The following is a 19,851-nucleotide window of genomic DNA, read 5'->3' as shown; positions in this document are numbered from 1 at the left end:
CACAAACAAAGAGTTCACATTTTGCAGTGAGCTTTTCAAACAGTTTCCCTTACCATGGCCCGCACATTTTGTCTTTGTTTATTGAATAAACTAGGATGTAATATTATGTTTTGTCGCAACTTAAAATACTAAGACAATCAAGGGTTTTGAGTTTTTTTCCGTCGTATATTAGGGTGCATTTGTTTAACACAATTCAACCAGAGGTTTTTTTTTTTATTAAATAAAACCACTCAATATCTAGCTTATCTTTTTAAATTTTATGTTTAGTTATGCCTCTTTGGACGCTGCGTTTTTCTTGTGATTACAAACACAAACAGTCCCCAAGATTTCCTCTCAGTCGACTCTCAAATCTTCTTGCGAAACGAAACGTTTCGATTTGCTAACGGACCATTAGGGGGATAGTTGCAGTCAAACTTTATATGGCAGCAGGTCTTGGGAGGGGGTGACCGAATGGAGACAGACCTCCTGTGACAAGACCCAGTATTTAATGCAGTCTCTGAATTCCAGTCGGCTTGGTTATCCGGACTGTTGGCTGACGACCTCTGAATACACAAGGACAAGTTCTTTGCAGCAGGCATCTTAATCCTCTGTGCTATTTTAGCATGAGTAGAAACAGCCACTAGATAAAACTCTGATCTCTCTCCAGCAGGAACATTAATCACCAAAGTTACCTTTACAAAGCAGCATCACCTACGCACCAGTGCAGCACCACCACTTCAACAGCAGCGCAGTACCAAGTCGGCATCAGCGCAGCCCCACCTCAGGACCAGCGCATCACCACCTCAACAGCAATTCAGCACCAACGCAGCACCATCTCAGCATCAGCATCACTTAAACACAGTACCACCTGAACACCAGCACAGCACCACCAACTAAACATCACTCAGGACCACCTCAGTATCACTCTGCATCACCTTCCAACCAGCATACCACCACCTCAGCCTCACTCAGCACAACATAACTATCATTCAGCATCACCTGAACATCATCTCCGCACCACCTCAGCCTCACTCAGCACCACATAACTATCATTCAACACCACATAACTATCATTCAGCATCACCTCCGCATTAGCACACCACCACCGCATCACCTCAATATGACCTCAGAATCTAGCATCTGTTCATTCTCCCCCAATATCCATCCGCTGCTTATGTTGTAATTCAGGTACTATTTCCCAACATCCACTCTCCCATTGTTTCCCCCGCACCCTCCCCAACAAATAAAAGAATATATAACAAACAAGCAAGAAAGAAGTTGTCAGCATTTCAAGGACAAGATAACTAGAAGCCATTTATGTTAATTAATTTTTGTAGGTTGTGCCTGAGAAAGCTATTGGTTTTAACATAAGCTTGAAAGGGACTTACATCCCATCTCTTCTCTCTCCTGGCTTCTCACTGGTTCCTGAGCGTGTCACTTACACTTTCCTCCATTTCTATTGACTGTAGATTAATTTCCTGCATTTGCAAATGCTTGTTCCTCGTCCACTTCTCTTATCAGTTTCCCACCAATTAAATACTGTTAACATCCGTTTCATTTCCATAAAAATAGTTTCCATAAAAATAGTTTTGCCTTTTACTCTTGCAGCATATTTATATACCAATTTATCACACCAAGAGATTAAGTGATTTGCATAGAATCACAGGATGTTCCGCAGCACTGATGAGATTCGAACCGGGATCCCCAGCTATCGAGTCAGCAGCTCTGCCCACTGCGTCACATCCTCTCCACTCCTGTGTTATCAGTTAGGGAACTCTTTCCTTCTCCCGGACGATGATTGATGTAAACAGCTTTTTCTTAATTACTTAGGCGAAACCGGTGGACTACCAATGCTTGTTTAATATGGTCGTTCAGTTGTACATAATGTCTTTTTGAAGATGCTTAGAAAACTAATTGTAACTTTTCAACATGCTACACATCAGACACACTTGCTCTACAACATAGCTTAAAGACATTAGCAAAAAGCCAATAGCCTAAACACTTGTATAGTCACAAATGCGAGACCTATTGGCTATGCCAATGCTTGTTTTTACATTTCTGCTGGGAACCATGTCTGATGAACTAAGCGGAACACTGCTCATATCTTGCATATGGTGGCCATTAATGTAATCGTATATGATGTGGTTACCATTACAGCACTAATATTAGTAGCTCCGGATGATTTTCATTCAACATTCTACCACAGAAAAGGTTGGAGACACCTGCAGCCTAAAGGGTCACGTATAAGAGGTGTGGCCCAGCACTGGGATAGCACCCGTTTGTTAAAAATCGGATACATAAGTAAGATTAATGAATAATGCTGGAGTCCACACGACTGGGATACAACGAGAGTCATCAAAGGACGGCGTGAAAACTGTATGAAAATTAACTATAACGTTCAGGACATGAACAGATAACAATCAATGGTTGATATATGGACATAAAGTTTTTTATATATTCAGAAAAACAAGATTGTGTTTGGCACCAAGGAAGTGACTCATGGGAAATGGAGTCCTTTAATGCAAAGTAGTGGGTGTAATGAATCGTGGTACTGAGATGGCGGGAAAATTCAATTGGTAAGCCAATCAGGAGGCCAGAGCGTTAGGTCAAAAGTGGGAAGGAGAGTGAAGTGATTAATGGCTCGCTGAAATCTACAGATGAAGGCAGATGGTTTTAACATTTCACGGCAGGTACGGAAAGAGTTGGCAGGCAAATCACTGTAGGGGAAAGTTAATTATATGAGACAGTCATGATGAAACGATATTAACATGAGCGTAAACAAATGGAAAAATGGAGAGTGGTGAAAAGACGGGGAAAATAAACGAAAGTTAAAGGATATGTAATTCTATTGTAGTAAGCGGATCAGCACTCGATAGTGGTAGGAATAAATGCACGTAAATAAATGGAGAAATGGATGGTAGAGTAATGCGGTGCAAAATGGATAACAAATGAAGGTTAAAAGAACATGGAATTCTTTTTCAGATAGTGGATTAACATCTGATTAGCGCGCGTAAATAACAGGGAAAATGGAGACCTGATTTATATGATGTAAAATGGGGATAACAGACGAAGGTTAAAGGATACGTAAAATTATAGCAGTGGGCTGATCAACACTTGATCAGGGGGGGTGAAACGGAGGGTAAGGAAGTAGGACGAGTATATAACATAATGCAAGACCTGTATACTGGCAGTGAGTAGAGAGGGGGGAGAACAGTATGAAACTTAAGCAAACATAGGAGAATGTTGTGTCTAACATATTGGTATGTTATGCGCATAGTGGGGTAATAGTGGCGTTGCAATTTTAAAACAAGCTTTGGCATAGCCAATAGGTCTCGCATTTGGGACCTTTTAAGTGTTTAGCCATGCAACAGTTGGTGTTGCACCAAGAATATTCTGCTACATAGCTAAATACTGATAAGGTCCCAAAGGGGAGACCTATTGGCTATGCCAATGCTTGTTTACAAACTGGAACCCCAAATAAATTATTAACAAACGTAACAATGAAGATATTCTGAGTTATTTCATTGGTCACAAATACACTGCATTTTAAGACTTCTTAGAAGATTAATGTACCTGGAGCACAGAGCTGAGTTGTACGGTATGATATGGGAAAAATAATTAAGGTGGTTGATACACTTGTTAGAGAAATGTGTGTGTAATCTCTGGTCATAGGTCTGATTAGTTACATAGCTCTGTGTGACCCAGAGTTCTAGTTTATACAAGAAAGCTCCTTATGTTAATTATTTTGGATTAAACAGCCTTATTTAGCAAACACGGCACGAGTTTTAATCAAGCGAAAATGTTCATTGAGTTGTGAGCCCACTGAAAATGTCTGAACGTCACCTAAAAGGTAGGGTTTTGAAAACACTTAAGTGTGGAAAACGTTTACTTTGTTCCCCACTAATGCATCAAGACGAAGTATGCGAAAGTGAAAGTGCATTGTGATCGCGATGCACATAATGACCCGTGACAGGAGGAAAGACAGATGGCGGCTGCGCGCGTGCACGCTTGCACGCTTGCGAGCACGCAAGCTTGAGGCCACCAAACTGCCTGTGGTAGCACTTTGAAAACCCGCTTTCTAAATGTCTTGCAGAGCAGCGCATGCGCACGCTCAGGCGAGACCTAAAAAAAGGGGGCGGACTACATGTAAAATGTTTGGGACATAAAATAAGACACATGTTTGTTAGTCACATATGTACTTCAAAAGTCAAACTATAGCTAATATAATAATTGGTGATTGTTTTTATTATTTATAGTAACCCCTAACGAAGAGCGTTTGGCCAGAAATGCATTGGGTTTTTATTGAATTAAATGCTGCCTGAGATGAACTTTTGCTTCAGCCGTGTTCTTTCAAGAGGTCCCGGTGGACACAGTGAGAACATTAGAAAATACGAAAATGGCAATTCACAGTCTGCGTGTGGACTCAGAAAGTGGTTGAAGAAAAGTTGAAAAAAAGTGACGAACGAATATGATGAAATATGAGGAATATATGGATTACTAAGAAGGAATATCATCACCAAAGCAGCGCAATTTAGCTGTGCAATTGGTTGGGGTGTAATGACACCCCATTTCTCGGTAGCAGCAGCCAGGGTGACACTCTGGACCACAGGGTTCACGGTTCGATCCCCGGCTCCGGCGGCAGGTTAGCCCAGCACCATGCGACTCTGGGTAATAGCTTGATCTTCCCGACGGCCCCTAGCGCCGGGACACCTCTCTGGAGGTAGCTGTGTGCTTTCCAAACACTGGTATACATTATAAGACCTGATACAGTTAGTCCTAGTGTGGAATATTTTGCTATATTACTTGCGTCATCATAGGTGATCATGCTCCCACATACATTGGCTAGCCCACATTTCAAAAGACAAAGCTCTTGGGATAGGACAAATATTCAACAACACCGTATCAACTGCACATCTGCTCATTGGATAGGACTTTCAGCAGTTTTACTTTGAAAGGAGCACTACCTGCTACAAAACCACCCACTTCTCCCGACTCCATTCTTCACTTCCTAAATCAAAAAGCTCCAAGGCAGTTTTCCTGTTAGCACTGGACGTCTTTTTATTATAAAGTGTAGATCACTGGCTGCACCGATTACACAGAACTCCCCCTCCCTTAAAGTGGCCTCTCCTTTTACCATCCTCATCTCAAGAACATTTTGAAAACACTCCCCAAACGTTAACTTCTTCTCCAGTCACCAACTAAAACCTCTCGAACATGTACATGACTAACTTGTTTATGCCAATCCTCAATGCCAGAACGTCCAGTAGTTGCAATGAATCTCACAATGATGGAGTGCATGCTAAAGGAAGCACACATACAGCTTCAAAACCATTATATCTCCAGACACAAAAAATTCTGAACCTTGAGTAAAAGCAAACTGTCCTTTGACAAGTATGCGACCAGCATATACTTTATCTAGGACATGTGACGAATGAATGATCAGCTAACCAAAATACATATATTCCGAAAGGGTAGATGCATGAACATTTATAGTGTATAGCAAAATGCTTCCAACACTATTTTCATACCTGCTTAAATTTATGTGTATTATCACATTTTACATTATTTCGAAAATAAACACAATAAAAGTATAATGAAAAGTATCCACAGCATGTTCCTGTCATTTTAAATCCCTATTTCGAAAATAACTTGCATAACACCTGTTTAATGACGAGGAATAACAGGATACAAACACAAACCAACGAAAACAATACCTTATTGAATGCTCAGCATTCAGATTTCATTAAACGCTTGGGCACTGCAAATTCACTTGGGACACATACTCGATGTATAAAACAGCTGCTTCCTGAATCGGCGAAAGCTTTGTTTGAAACAATGAAAATAATTATAAACGTAGTCTCAGAGCAGGCCTCAAGGACACCGAAACTACCACTTCATTGTGAAGTGAGTAAAAATACATCCCTATTTCACAGGAGAATACACAAAAAACCATGCAAACCATAAAAAGAGGCCAAGAATATACACTTTAAAAGGCCCCCTTATATATGAAATGCAACAAGCAAACAGTATTAATTTTGACTTACTTCTTAGGAATATACGTGTCATTACTTGGAACGTCCATTATTAGAAGGTAGATGCCCATCCTAAAGTTGGTATTGTTGTTGAAAAGAGTGTCAGTTTAAAGCACGTCCTTAAAGACTGGGTGTACTTTATGAGTTAAAAACAAAAGATACTCAAGCCGTTCATTTATTTACAGTTTCAAATCATTGAAACAATCCAAGTGATCAAAATGTAAAAGGATAATGGGACAAAGCTACATTTGTTGCTCCTCCTCCTCCGCTGTGGTTCTCCATTTTTAAACAAGCATCGCAAAGCCAATAGGTCTCGACTTTGCGACCTGATGTCTTTGCCGAAGGTTTTTAGCCATGCTGCACTGAATCTCAAAGGCTGATGCTTAAAAATGAAAAAGTAGCCTTTAATGCCACTGCCTCATTTTGTAGACACGTGCAGCTACAAAATGAAGAAGGGACTTTTTTCTTGTTTTTTAGTTACCAATCAGAGTCAGATTGGTAACTAAAAAACTTGAAAATCTGTATTTTTACTCAAGGTGCACGAGAGGAATAGGAATGGGAGCAATATGGCGCAAGACAAAACGATACGGGGGAGGATAGAAGATGCCGAATTGAGACACGAGTAAGAAGCAGACAAATGAAAGTGACAGAAAAGCCAACCAATGGTAAGCAAAGAGACGGCTCCAAGCAGCCCTATGTACTAGGTAAGCCACAATATTCCTTGCAACAGACAGCGCATGCACCATCTAGTAGGCTTGACCTAAACAGAATCTGCCTTCCAGCTTAACATTAGGTATACAGAAAAGTGATAGATGGAATGCTTGAATTGTTCTCTGCCACTGGTAATCCCATAGGCCGCATCCCAATCCATCATTCTTTTGCAAACCATGCCACCTCAGTTTGGACCCAGCTAATGCAAATCAGTCTTGACCCTGCTCTGATAGGAACAGCCCCGCCCCAACTGCTAAGCCAGGTCCTCTCTGAACTGAAACACAAGCAACCCAGGACCAGTTTCCCTCTTATGGGCTTAAATGTGGTTAAAACTTCAATATAACATCACAACAGCACCACTCCAATCCTCAAGTACCATACAAAACCTCCTTGAGCACAATCTAAACTATGAAGAATGGCTGAGATCAGCTGTTAATTTGCATGTCCCGGAAGTCTCTAAATCTTCCCACAATAAAAGGGTTACTTCACCCTGGTACACGTTGGAGCTGCGGCAAATAAAAACAATGTGCAGACATAAGGAGTGAATCTGGAGGTCTGATTATAGTACCGAACATAAGAAAAGGTATAATAGCATACTGGAAGACTATAAGGCAGCGATAAAACGGGCGAAATCAGTCTATTTCACCACAAAGATTACGGAGCCTACTAACTCCTCTAAGGAGCTATTCAAAACAGTAGCAGAGCTAGCTAAAGGTCCGGGCGATGAGAGGTTTCAGCCGGATCAAAGTTTTGTGGAACAACTGTTTTTGTTTTTCCAGAATTAAGTACGGATGGTATACAACACACTTCTGACTACCGGAGGTGTTCAACAACACATCACTGCGGCATCCCCGAATCATCGGGGTATTCCACATAGGCTGTCCTGCTTTTCGACCGTGGAAGAGGACCAAGTGGCCAATCTGTTGCTCCAAACGAAGTAGTGTTCCCCATTGGACCCATGTCCGCCTACATCTACTACCACACAAGATTAGCTCTTTTCTGACACCCCTTATGAATGCAGTCATTGCTTCTGGGGTTTTTCCCACGCCGTGGAAAAAAGCTTGTATTAGGCCTATTTTGAAGAAACCCTCCCTAGATCCTTTGGACGTAAAAAATTATCGTCCAATTTCTTGTCTTCTATTACCTTCTAAGATCTTGGAAAAAGCTGTGAATTTACAACTAACGGATTATTTGGATAGGAACAATTTGTTGGACCCCACACAGCATGGTTTCCGCTCGTCTCATTCCACCGAAACTGCATTGCTCATGGCCACTGAACAGATTCGGAAGGTGACGGATGGGGGAGGTAGAGCCACACTTATCCTATTAGATCTGACCGTGGCCTTCGATACTGTGGACCATTCGGTGCTGGTGCAGCGGCTGAAGGATGCGGGCATTGTAGATACCGCCTTGACCCTACTCACCTCCTTTTTAACATCACGTGAGCAACAGATTCACTGGAATGGCCTACAATCTGGATTATTCCATCTTCCGTGTGGAGTCCCGCAGGGCTCTGCACTGTCTCCTACTCTTTTTAATCTGTATGTCAGACCTCTGGCACAGGTAATCACTGAACATGGCTTAATGCTGGTGTCTTATGCAGACGACACTCACTTAGTGGTCTCCCTGTCTCAAAGTGTCGGGCGAACAGCCGAGAGGTTCCGGAACTGTCTTACGGATGTAATGGCGTGGATGACTAGGAACTTCCTGAAGATAAATACGGATAAGACTGAGGTTATAGAGTTTGGCCAACTTCCTTCCATCTGGAGCCAAACTTGGTGGCCCCCAGAGGCAGGCTCCTGTCCAGTCCCTGTAACTAGGGCGAGGAACCTGGGAGTGGTATTTGATAAAGATCTAAAATACGCCTCTCAAGTTAATCAAGTCACCTCAGCCTGTTTCTTTACATTGAAAATCTTACGGAAGATTTTACCTTTTATCCCGATGTCTCTCCGGAAAACTGTAGTTGGAGCTCTTGTCCTTTCTAAAATTGACTATTGTGATGCACTCTATCTTGGTATAGGTAAGGGACAGATTAAAAAATTTCAATCCCTCCAGAATGCGGAAGCGCGAATACTCTATGATCTGCCCAAACATCATCCGACCTCGGCAGTAATTAAAGAACTGCACTGGCTTCCAGTGGGCCAGAGAGTAAATTTCAAAGCTCTCTGCTTGGTGCACAAGGCAATCTACGGAGGTGGAGCTTTGGATATTCAATCGCCGTTTCACGTGTACCAACCCTTACGTACGCTTAGGTCTGCTAACACAGGGCTGGTTTGTGTCCCCAGAATTAAAAGAGCTAGATGGGGAGGAGCTGGCGTCTCTTATCAAGCTTCTATTTTGTGGAACTCTCTTCCGGAGACAGTCAGGCTGGAACCTAACAGGGCTCTTTTCAGGAAAATGATAAAGACCTGGCTTTTTCCAAGACCCTAGGATTTTGCGTTGTTTGTTTTAATTCCCCCAGCGCCAAGACGCCACGGCATAAGTGCGCGTTTATAAATGTTTCAGTCAGTCAGTCATGAACCCAGAATCAACTAACCAAGCACAACGAGCAGAAACACAAACTATGCACCCAGAAAGAACTTTGTAAAGCCTCATTAGGGAGAAGAGAACACTATAACACAAGACAAGCATATACATGTACAGTGAGCAGAATTTTGAGGCACAAATCCACAATAAACAGATGTCCATGGTAAATGAGAGTATGGTATTGAAATCCATTACCCATCTTAACAGAGGGACTGCTTACTATATGAAATGGAAAAATGAAAGCTTTCCTGGCCATAAGATAACGTAGAACGGCTGCTGAATTTTGAGATTTTTTTTCTTAATCAAGTCTAGAGGCAACAACAACTGCTGCTCCAATTACAATATATTGGTAAAAACAATATAATTGTGTTACGCAAGATCTGGATTTGAACACCAGTGAGTTTCAAGCCATCACTGTGCGATAGTGCCTTAAGAAAATAAACAGTGTACACACAACTGCATCTTAAAAGTGATTAATACGTAGTGGACTCAAAACAATAATTAACTCATTTACGAATGTCAAATTACAAGATTAAGTAGCTGATCCCTTGTTTTAACGTTCCCAGAACTGAATAACGAATCGCTCTTCCTGTAGGTGAAATGGGAGCCGCCTTGCAGTCCTTTGTCATTTATAGAGGTTCGAAGGGGGAGTCCACAGGTTACTAGGTATACTAGCCAGGTATTTTACCAAATACATTTTGATCTTATATGGTGGAGCTGATTAATTATTTTCACAAGGCCTTCATCAGGACTAGATTGATCCTTGATAACTCAAAGTATCCTCTTGTTTGAAATCAAGTGCCGTGGTTTTGAATTCTGTCCTTTTGTACAATCGGCACAGCCTTCTAAAAGTCTTAAATGAATTGTGAAATCTATGGTTCATGCTTACAAAATTAGGCTTTATTAGAAGCATAAATAATAGGTCTGCTTTGATCTTCTGGCAGCAGCATGTGCTCTCTTCTCTGCCCTGTAGCAGAATGCAATTCATCTTTCCATCTCGAATGTCATTGGCCAGACATATTTGCTTCATGTCCACCCAAGGCCGGCACAGAAGAGCAAATATTTGGCTTTTACAAGTGTTTTCCAATTTTCTGAAATTATTGCAGATTACAAAATTTTGAAGATGCTGGTTACTGAATACAGCGGTTATGAGAAACCTTACTACTTATCATGTATCACAACTGAGCCACAATTACTTATGCACAAGGAATACTCTATCCCCAAATACTTCAACAACGTTGAGAATAGAACAAACAGAATTACATTAATGTTCAAGAAAGATGCACACAATGGTTCTTTTCTTAGAAAATACAAAAATTAAAAAACTATTTCTTAGAGATCCCATAGTCTTCAAACTTAGACACCAGCAGCTTACAGTCTAATATTCTAATTTGTCCCCTACACGGGATCATTTTGAACAGAAAGGGTATTGCTACAAAACTGCAGAAGAGGAGGCCGTTCCATCCCTGCCACGTTATAAGTCCTACAATATTTACATCTAACTTTATAGCCAAATACAGAAAATAAGTTGATACCATATATTGTGTAACTGTATACATTTGAGTGCGCTGGTACAACATTGGCTCATTGAGAAAGAGAATGTGGGCGTAAGGTACCATGAGAGTTGCTACACAAGAAATTAGCAGGAAAAATCGGGTTGCAAGGCAAACAAGCATTAAGCTCAGGCTTAAAAGGGAGAGGGTCTCTTCATTGATGGATAGGTTTTAATGTAGTAAAGTGGATGTGCGGGTAAATGAAAGACTGAAACAATGGGTGCACAAGTGAAAGGAGGAGTGTGCAGGGATGGAAACACTCATTTATCCTCCCATCGATTCATTCTTACCGTCACCCTTCCATTATACCACACACGCACAACTTCCCATTCAATAATGAACAAGCATTGAAAATGCAACAGGTCTCTCCTTTGATTAAGTCAAAGCCATTTGCTTTGCTAATGGTATTGTATAGAAAAGCAAATGGCTTCAACTTAATGAAAGGCAAGACCTATTGCATTTTTAATGCTGGTTTTAATTGAGATGCGTCCTCAGGCTAATGGACGAGATATTCCCTGATACCCCAAGACGGCTACTCCCCACTCTTCAGGTAGGAGAGCGAGCCTCTCCCTTTTTAAAAGGACATTTAAATTGAAAGCCACAGAACGAGAGATGGGTGTAATTACACCACGAACCCTTTAACTTGTCAAGTTGTAAACTAAAAAGGCCGTCAATCACCGTAGGAAATAAATCTGAAATACCCCTAATTGACAGCGAGCACTTTTTATGTAAAAGAAATAAAAACCCTGTTGTAAAGTGGCCGAGGACGCATTTTGAAAATAAAAATATGTTTTACATAGGCGAGCAAAGAGTCAATAATTACCCTTCTAGAAGACAACCACGTCAGACTAAGTACCTTCCCAACACTTACGGCTTTTTAAGTTGCTCTGAAACTTCAGGTAACTTTTTATTAAAGGCCAGTTTTCTTTTTTTTTACTTACTGAGAAGCCCTATTCCATTTTGAGCCAATTGGACAGGACCAAGTTAAAACTGTCATATTATACCAATTACAGTTTGTGTTCTAAAAAACAGGCTAGATACAGTTTGTGTTCTAAAAAACAGGGTAGAGTGTGTTGTTGTGTCAATCACTTTTTTGATAAATATGATTCCGATGCACCATTCACAAGTTCGCACCCGTTCTGCCCGTACAATCGGATGTTGGGTTGCTCTGATGATATGTAGGATCCAATAACTTCCAGACTGGTTCTTCGTTTCTAAATTATAAAATGAGCCCGCCTTAACCGTTTGTGCTGTGTACTTTGTTGTGGGTTTGAATTATTTTTGTCTGAATCCGAAATCCTAGATGAAGGCAGACTAGAACGGCTTTAGCAGGTAGCCGAGTTAGAACGCAAAAAGCAATTAAAACTCCTCCTCTTGGATTAACAACCCAAAACTGATTCGTCTGTCAGTGATACTGTTGATTTATGAAAGGTGCTTATTTCTCTGTTATGGCGAATTTTATCTTCTCTAGGTGAAACAGAGTTCACGCAGCTCTGAGTAGATTGATGTTTTAATAAAAATAAATAATATGGGAAAGCTGGCCAAGTCTTCGGGGACATCAACTCTGAAATCGCAGTTAGACTAACAAATCAAATCGCATTATCTTCACCGTTTATATATGTAAATCTAACGTGCAAGCACTGCCCGCACAGATGACTCTTGCGTAACTTTTAATGGGGCAGTGTAAAAGTGCGCAAGGCGTTCGCGTGTGTGAGATCGACGATCTGTGCATAAACTGGTACAAAAAACGTTTACGCGTTTTAAAGAGCAGTGATTTAAATATCGATCGCAGTGTAAACTGATTCCATACTACAAAAATCAGAGGGGTTATCCTTCAGGCTGCTTAGTCAACCGTCTGTGGCCAGAAGGTGGCACCTGAACCCCACCTTAGAGGTGCTTCTATCGATTGCTACTCCTTAGAGAAAAAGAAAGAACAAGCGAGCCCGCGAATGCAGCTGCAGCGTCCCGCGAGTGGTGCGAGCGCATGACAAGCGAGAGCCCATGCTTTGTTCTTGTCAGGCGAGAGCAGATGTCACGTGTAATCCCAAAGTGCAGAAACGCCGCGCGTGCACATCTTCTGTCCATTCGCGTGCATGCTTTGGAATCCGTATTGATTCCAAAAGGCCCTCGCGTGGCGAGAGCAGCGCATGCACGCTGCTAACGCCAGGCGAGACCTAAAAAAGGCGCTTTGTTATATGCAACAACTGATGGCTTTGGCAGTGTTTTTTAGGTGTGCCACTGAGGAGAACTGAAGAAGTTCCAAGGACACTGAGGGTCGCTAGAAAGAAAGAGCTAATCTGCATTTTAAATTGCATTTATTACAAAGAACAATTGCAATATTGTTAGCTTGAAAAGAGGACAGTTTTCCATTAGACGTTATTGCTTTTCTCTGCCATCCAATCAATCTAGAATAGCAAGTTTTCCAAATTAAATGACAAGAGAATCTGACTTTCACCAAAGACACAGAGGCTAACATTATGCATTATTCCTTTAATGCCACTCCACGCAGCACTTGAAAAATATTATACATCACAAATTACACATTAGTTAGAAGTCCATGCAGTGAGTATTCTGCCTCTTTGAAATGCCAAACGGAACTTCCATCAATACTGAATGAAGAAACAAATCCCCTTGAATGAAGAAACCAATCCTGAACACAAACAGCGACTGATAAAGAGCTCGAATTACATGGTATTTTCTAGAATGAAAAAGAAAACATTAGAATTCATGAAAAAAGGATTATTAGGAAATCATGCAAATTCATGCAAACTTCACAAGCTAACAAACTAATTTCACGGAAAACGACATTCTCTAACAAATATTTCATTAACATTTCAAGTTCTACAAATTTCTTTGCAATCATTGTTCTAAATATTACTTCTTATTCATTTATTTTCTTTTGTTAAAGAATCCTGCTAAGCATGGAAGCGAGGGTGGGATAATGTTAGCCTCCGTATCTTTAACAAAATTCAGATTCTCTTGTAATTTAATTTGGAGAATCACTATTTCATTATAAGACCGAAGGCTATCATTATGCACATTGGTCGCCCCTAAACATTACCTCAGACATGTGTTCAAATGGCTTGCAATAGAGGTCTTGCAAAAGTGAAAGAATTAGACTCATCAGCTGCCTTAATAATATCCTCCAGTCTGCTACCCCTGAAAAAACACTGGCTAGCAATTGCATCTCTCATAGAATGAACTTGAAATTTCAGTAGATCAACTCTAGCTTGCTGCATAGTCCATTTTACCCCCATAGCAAATACAGCAGTGGAAACCACTTTGAAAGGTTTAATAAAGGAAAGAAAAAGTTTGTCGGAATCATTTAGTCTGAATTCACTCATTCTGGAGTCATACTCCATGCAATTCACAACGCAGGGCTTTTTGCAAGAATCGAAAGAAGGATAAAATATGGAGTTGGACATAGGCTTCGTTCTTCGTTCTTCTGGTCATCTCAAAGGTAACACCAAGGGCATTATAAACTCTATTGCTTACCTCCAAGGCCTTTACATCCAATACTCTTCGACAAGTTATTAGGCAATGCAAAGATGTTAACTTCATAGAAAGTCTTTTCAAATCTAAATATCTATTACCAGGCCAAGACGAGGACTAAATTACTTTGGGAGGACGCCTCAATCTGAGGCTTTTAAGCACTCAACAGACCAAAACATTATTTTCTACAGGCCTACCATTAACCAAACTATACCCTGCAGAGATTGCCAATCCATAGCAGTTTCTTGTCTTATAGCTAAGCCCTCTATCAAACTGATCCACAAGAAAAGTACCCACCTGTACCATAGGAGCTTCCACAGGATCCAAATCCCTTTCCAAGCACCAACTAACCCATGACTTCCAAATAGCTCTGTATCTACTATGGGTATCCTGCAGGAGCTCGGTCAGCTCTTCCCGAAAGGCCAGACATTTCTCTAGATCTCCTGATACTCTCCAAGAAAGAAGGCTCAAAGTCCCCGTCAACACTAGAGGATGTTCCTCTCCATTTTAAGAAGACCTGGAACCGCCGGGAGAAAAAAGGAAACAGCACAAGCAAGCTCCAAGATCACTGGGAACAATAATTGTGAGACCCAAAACGGGTTGCCAGGACAATTAAGCATCTATCCTGCCTTACATTTTGAAGAACCCTCAGAATCATAGCGAAAGGGAGGGAACAAACATGCATTCGTTCCCTTCCAGGTCCAAAGGAAAGAGACCACCACTACAGCACCGGGGCCTGGCATCCAGCTGAAACATCAGTCTGCTTGCAAAAAGATCCAACCATTATGGGCCCCAATACTGAGCTAGTCTCCTGAAGCAATAACCGTTCAGCTTCCAATCGCTGAAATCCCGTAAAAACCTTGAATTCCAGTGTACAGAAACATTCACCTCCCCAGGTAAACATTGTCCTTTGAGGTTGATCTTGTGTTCCAAGCCAAAAAGCCAGAGCTTACTTGCTAAGTCTGACAAGTCTGAGGATATTGTACTGCCCAAGCGATTTATGTATGCTACTGTAGAAACATTGTCTATCTTCAACAAAACTTGCTCTGCCTTGCAAACAATGTCTGAAACTCATAGGGGCATAAAAACCTGCTGTCAAATCTAGATAATTTATATGAAGCACTCTCTCCACCTGTGGCCACAAGCCACCAGTATCCTGAGCACCCAAGCGTGCACCCCAGACTGTCAAGCTAGCATCCGACTCTAGGATAAAGTCTGGGGAGCATCCAAATATCATCCAAGTTCTCCAGCCACCAAGACAACTCTGATCTGGCCTCCTGGTCCAGACACACATTGTCTACATACCACAAACCTTCCCGAAGGGCCTTTGAGCTTACCCTCAGCAAGGCACGATAATGCAGTAGGCCCAGAAAGATCTCCTGCATGCATAGATGATGAAAGAAGACCTAGTAAACTGGCTAATTCCCTCAATGTTGGATACTCCCACTTGAGTGCAAACCTTCTCTTTTCAAATCTTTACAATCTTCTTTAGAAGTAAAATCAGCATTACTTTCACAGTATCTATAGTGAAACCCAAGACCTCTAGGGACCTGGAAGGTGTTAAAACACATTTTTCCCTGTTGACAAGGAAGGCCAAATCCTCCAAGAAGGACATAACCATGCGCAAGTCCTGCAAAATCTGAGCTCACCATTGGGAGATGGCAAGTATGTAGTCCAAATAAACGATCATCAGTACTCCTCTCTCCCTCAGGTAGGAAGCTACAACTCTCATTACCTTGCTAAGACACCATGGGGCAGAGGAGGCACGAAAGGGGAGTGCACGGAATGGATACAGACGACCATGCAGGTGAACTGAAGATAAGCTTGACACTCCCTGGCCATTAGAATTCTGAAATAGGAGTCTTTCCTGGATCGGTCCCTGGCTGCCAGCTCTGTCAGTGGCAAAGTCCGTCAGCATCATGGGGGAGCAGCTGCTGAGTGCTTGAGGCACGGCTCAGGCGCCGACAGGTTGAGCTTGGCTTCCACTTCCCCCATTTGAAGCTCACCACCTAACACCCATCTCCCCAGTTCAAAAGGCTCCTGGACCTAGAGGTGAGATGCAAGAGGTGTGACTGCAATTGCAGACATTGACAAGCATTGAGTGGCGAGAAAAGGTTGGTGCTCCCAGCACACTAGGTTGCAGCAATGCCCAACATCGTGCAGCAGCATCCGGCGTTAGGCCGGTGCGGTTTGCACATGGTGCGGCAGTTGGCATCAGCCCTCCAGTACCACAGTGCCCTAAGCTTCATATCCTTTATAGATTTCATAGACTTCCAGTATTCTTGCAACCCTTTAGATTTCCTGCCTCCAGCCCACCTGGCTCGGTGAGCAACTACCAATGCTGATCACCCAACAATTAATATTAATGTAATCATGCTCTCCTCTAATTTAACAAAGCAAACAAAGCAACCAAGTGCAAACAAGTAAGCAAGCGAACAGGATACCCAGGGGCATTTCAGGGAGCCTGGAGGGCAGTCGGCTCTCTGCAGCTGCACCCGTAGCATCAGATCAAAGCACAAAGATCTGCAACCTGCCTTACTCTGTCCACTCCTGTTATTTGTCACAAACAAAGCTGCCAAATTACATTAAAAGGACATCGGTAAAGCCTGTAACCCGTTATGTAAGGGATAGGTAAGGCCACTTAAGATACAACTGTACTCGTACCCCCACAGTCCAATTCATCCAGGTGTGGAAGGCTAGTGAGAAGGCAGAGGTAAACAATTCAGCAAGAATCAATACCTCCTTCGAAGGCATTAAACAAATTACATCAAACAAATCAAATCCTGAAAGAGGAAAGAACTAAACCTAAAATTTCACAATATCGGGAAAAGCAAGGATTAAAGATGAGGTCAGGAAAAACCTGTCAGCAACCAGTTTATAAATCTGAGAAACGCCCAACACAGAGGGCGGGGAGTCAAGAGAACAAACAAACAAAATCACCTCAGGGAATTTCGCCGATAGTCTCCACCAATTTCTATAGTGTCCTACTCTGGGAAATAAAGCCAAATCAAAAATTCTCATTTTTAAAAGGACACTATGGCTGCAGCTAACGCATATCCAGAAGATGCATCTGGGCTGCCGTGCCTGATAACTCCCTAAAAATATGATAAAGCTACGGAAATCCACTTATCCCAACAATTAAAGAAATCTGCCTTAATGACGAGACCGCAAGTAAGCCCACCACACAGCCCAACGCTCGCAACAGCTGGTACGGTCAAAAAACCTGCCATGCAAGAGATAAAATGAAATTAAAAAACCTTCAAGATAGTAGCACAGCTTCACACCGCAAATAGGCCACAATCCACTCCTCTTCCTGCCAGAGCCACTCTCCACAAGAAAGAGACAGTAACATAGACTACTGTACCAACATTGACAATTCTGATATTGTAGGGTTGGATGGCTTATGGGCTTCCTCGATTTTGATCTCAAACAACACAGACCTGATGCAGATGTTGGAAGCCAAAACCTTAAGTATAGAAAACAAACACAGCCCAGGTTGTCTTATAGGCACGAGTACATTAAATATACAGGAAGCAGAGCAAGAAAAAAAAAATGGTACACATAGTAAGAGAGGCTAAAAAGCAATAGGCTGCACCTTCTAAAGATAAGGAGATGCAGCAAAACTTCTGCCTAAAAATAGTGTTTTAGGCTCACTTCCAGAGAATACATTTAACCCGTACTCAAATCAAAGGCTAGCTTTTAGTACACCTCAAAGCCACCAGGAAGATGAATTAAGTTCCATAAAAAGGTCTCCAAATCACTCAGAACCCACTTATTATTTTATCGTCAGTGGGTAGTACGTCTCCAACCAGCATAGGCAATCAAACACACACCGAGCGTGAGAACCTCTACTATCAAAGCTTGAAACGTCAATTGAAGCTCTCGGTTTCCAGTCTGATACACTAGATGTGCATATCAAACATGCTAAAGAATTTAATATCGAAGGTACAAGCAGCCTTATCGTCATCCACGATAAGGTGCACATGTGCCCCAAAAATGGATTAACTATCCAACCTCACGGAAGTCCTATTGAGCATCTTCATAGCGAAGAAAGTAGTTTTAAGATCTGACTCCGGCACGATCACCCGCCCTATGATGAAGACTCCAAAACAGGACCCATTGTATTCTATATGAAACCCCTGCCCTATCTGCAGCACCCACGAATCTTGCGTGATGGAACGCCAAGCCTGGAAACAATTCGCCAGCCGCACCTCTATGTTTAGTGGGGAAGAATGGAGAACACTCACCGGGGCTCGGGGTGGCTGCTCCTCCTCCGAGTCCTTTGCCCTTGCCGCGACGTCCTCTAGTGGGATACAAATTCCCAAAGCAGGACTGGTCTTGATTTTGTCTGGAAACTCTTTGCGTGTTCTGATGGGGTTGACGACCAGCCGAGCGGCCCCTTCCTTGGCCATCCCCGTGAAAAACACGAGGGAACACTCTTTTAATCGTGGATTGGGCCTTATCCAATGAAGTGAAAGTGTTAAGAACCTTCCGAGCACTTTAACAAATGGCTCACCAAAGAGACCCCCTTGGGCAACGGCGTCCACCAGATTCCCCAATTTCGGGTCGATCTTCATGAGTAAGGAACGGCCACGCTCGGTTGAAAGGGCGCAGTTTGCGTTGCCCAAGAAAATCACAGCCCACTGGGCGCATCCTGTCAAGGTGTCTGGGGAGATTATTGAACCCCACTCCTTGGCTTCCTCCGCCATATCAAGGATTTTTGGGGCCTAGAGCATCCAGGAGTTTATCATGACATGCCCTCCATGATCGGTCAACTCCTTTTTTAGGATCTCTAATAAATTTTTGCAGGAAAGTAGCACTAGACTGGTCAGGACCCAAAGAAAAAGGTGACTGGGTGGTAGCCCACCAGGCCGTGAATCAAAGCTTTAATTTGTGAGGGCTGGGTGGCAGGATGAAAATATGAAGCAGGATTACTGCAATTTTAACACGGTTCTAGCCCCAGGGGAGCAAAATGTGCCGGTGGTAATATCTAGATAATATGGGAATTGGCCCAAGTACAAAGGGAGCTGGTCCGGGTGGTGTTCCCAACAAGGCCTTCAGGCCAGATACAGACCCAGATAGGGCGTTCAGGGAGTAATAATATAGACTCTATTCCCCTTTAACCATCAGCAGGGAAACAGAGCGTGAAAGTGGTCACGGGTGGTCGGCCGCTTGCCAGATGATTTCAAAGCAGCTGACCGCCTACAGACCCCAAATAGGCGTTATCCTCGGACCATGGGCTGCCAAATGCGCGCGCGATGCCTGAAACTCCACCGTTGCCTCTGAGGAGAATTCAAGTAAAATGCCGCACTCAGCACCGCCTCCCATGCCCTCTGGCGGCAGGAGGGCTACGGCGCGGAGCCCAACACCAGCAGTTCACCGTGTAGGAACGGAGAACCTGTTCCCGCGCTATTTATGACAAATGCGATGTAAATTGCGACCGTAGCGCCGGCACGGAAGCAATAAAATATAAACATACAAACTCACAGAAAATACAGCAAAGTGCACGAAGCGCGTGCACAACAGATTACGATGCCATTAATCAAGTCACTTTGAAA

The 19,851-nt window shown here is 42.5% G+C and overlaps 1 protein-coding gene across 1 annotated transcript in view; it reads right to left on the bottom strand.

Moving 5' to 3' along the window:
- EFCAB14 (EF-hand calcium binding domain 14) overlaps positions 1-19,851 on the bottom strand; it is a 322,123-nt gene that overhangs the window by 286,780 nt on the left and 15,492 nt on the right. The window lies entirely within an intron of this gene.

Source organism: Triturus cristatus, chromosome 4_2 (genome assembly GCF_964204655.1).
Source record: "Triturus cristatus chromosome 4_2, aTriCri1.1, whole genome shotgun sequence".
NCBI lineage: Eukaryota > Metazoa > Chordata > Amphibia > Caudata > Salamandridae > Triturus > Triturus cristatus.
This window is presented reverse-complemented; position numbering and strand designations above follow the sequence as displayed.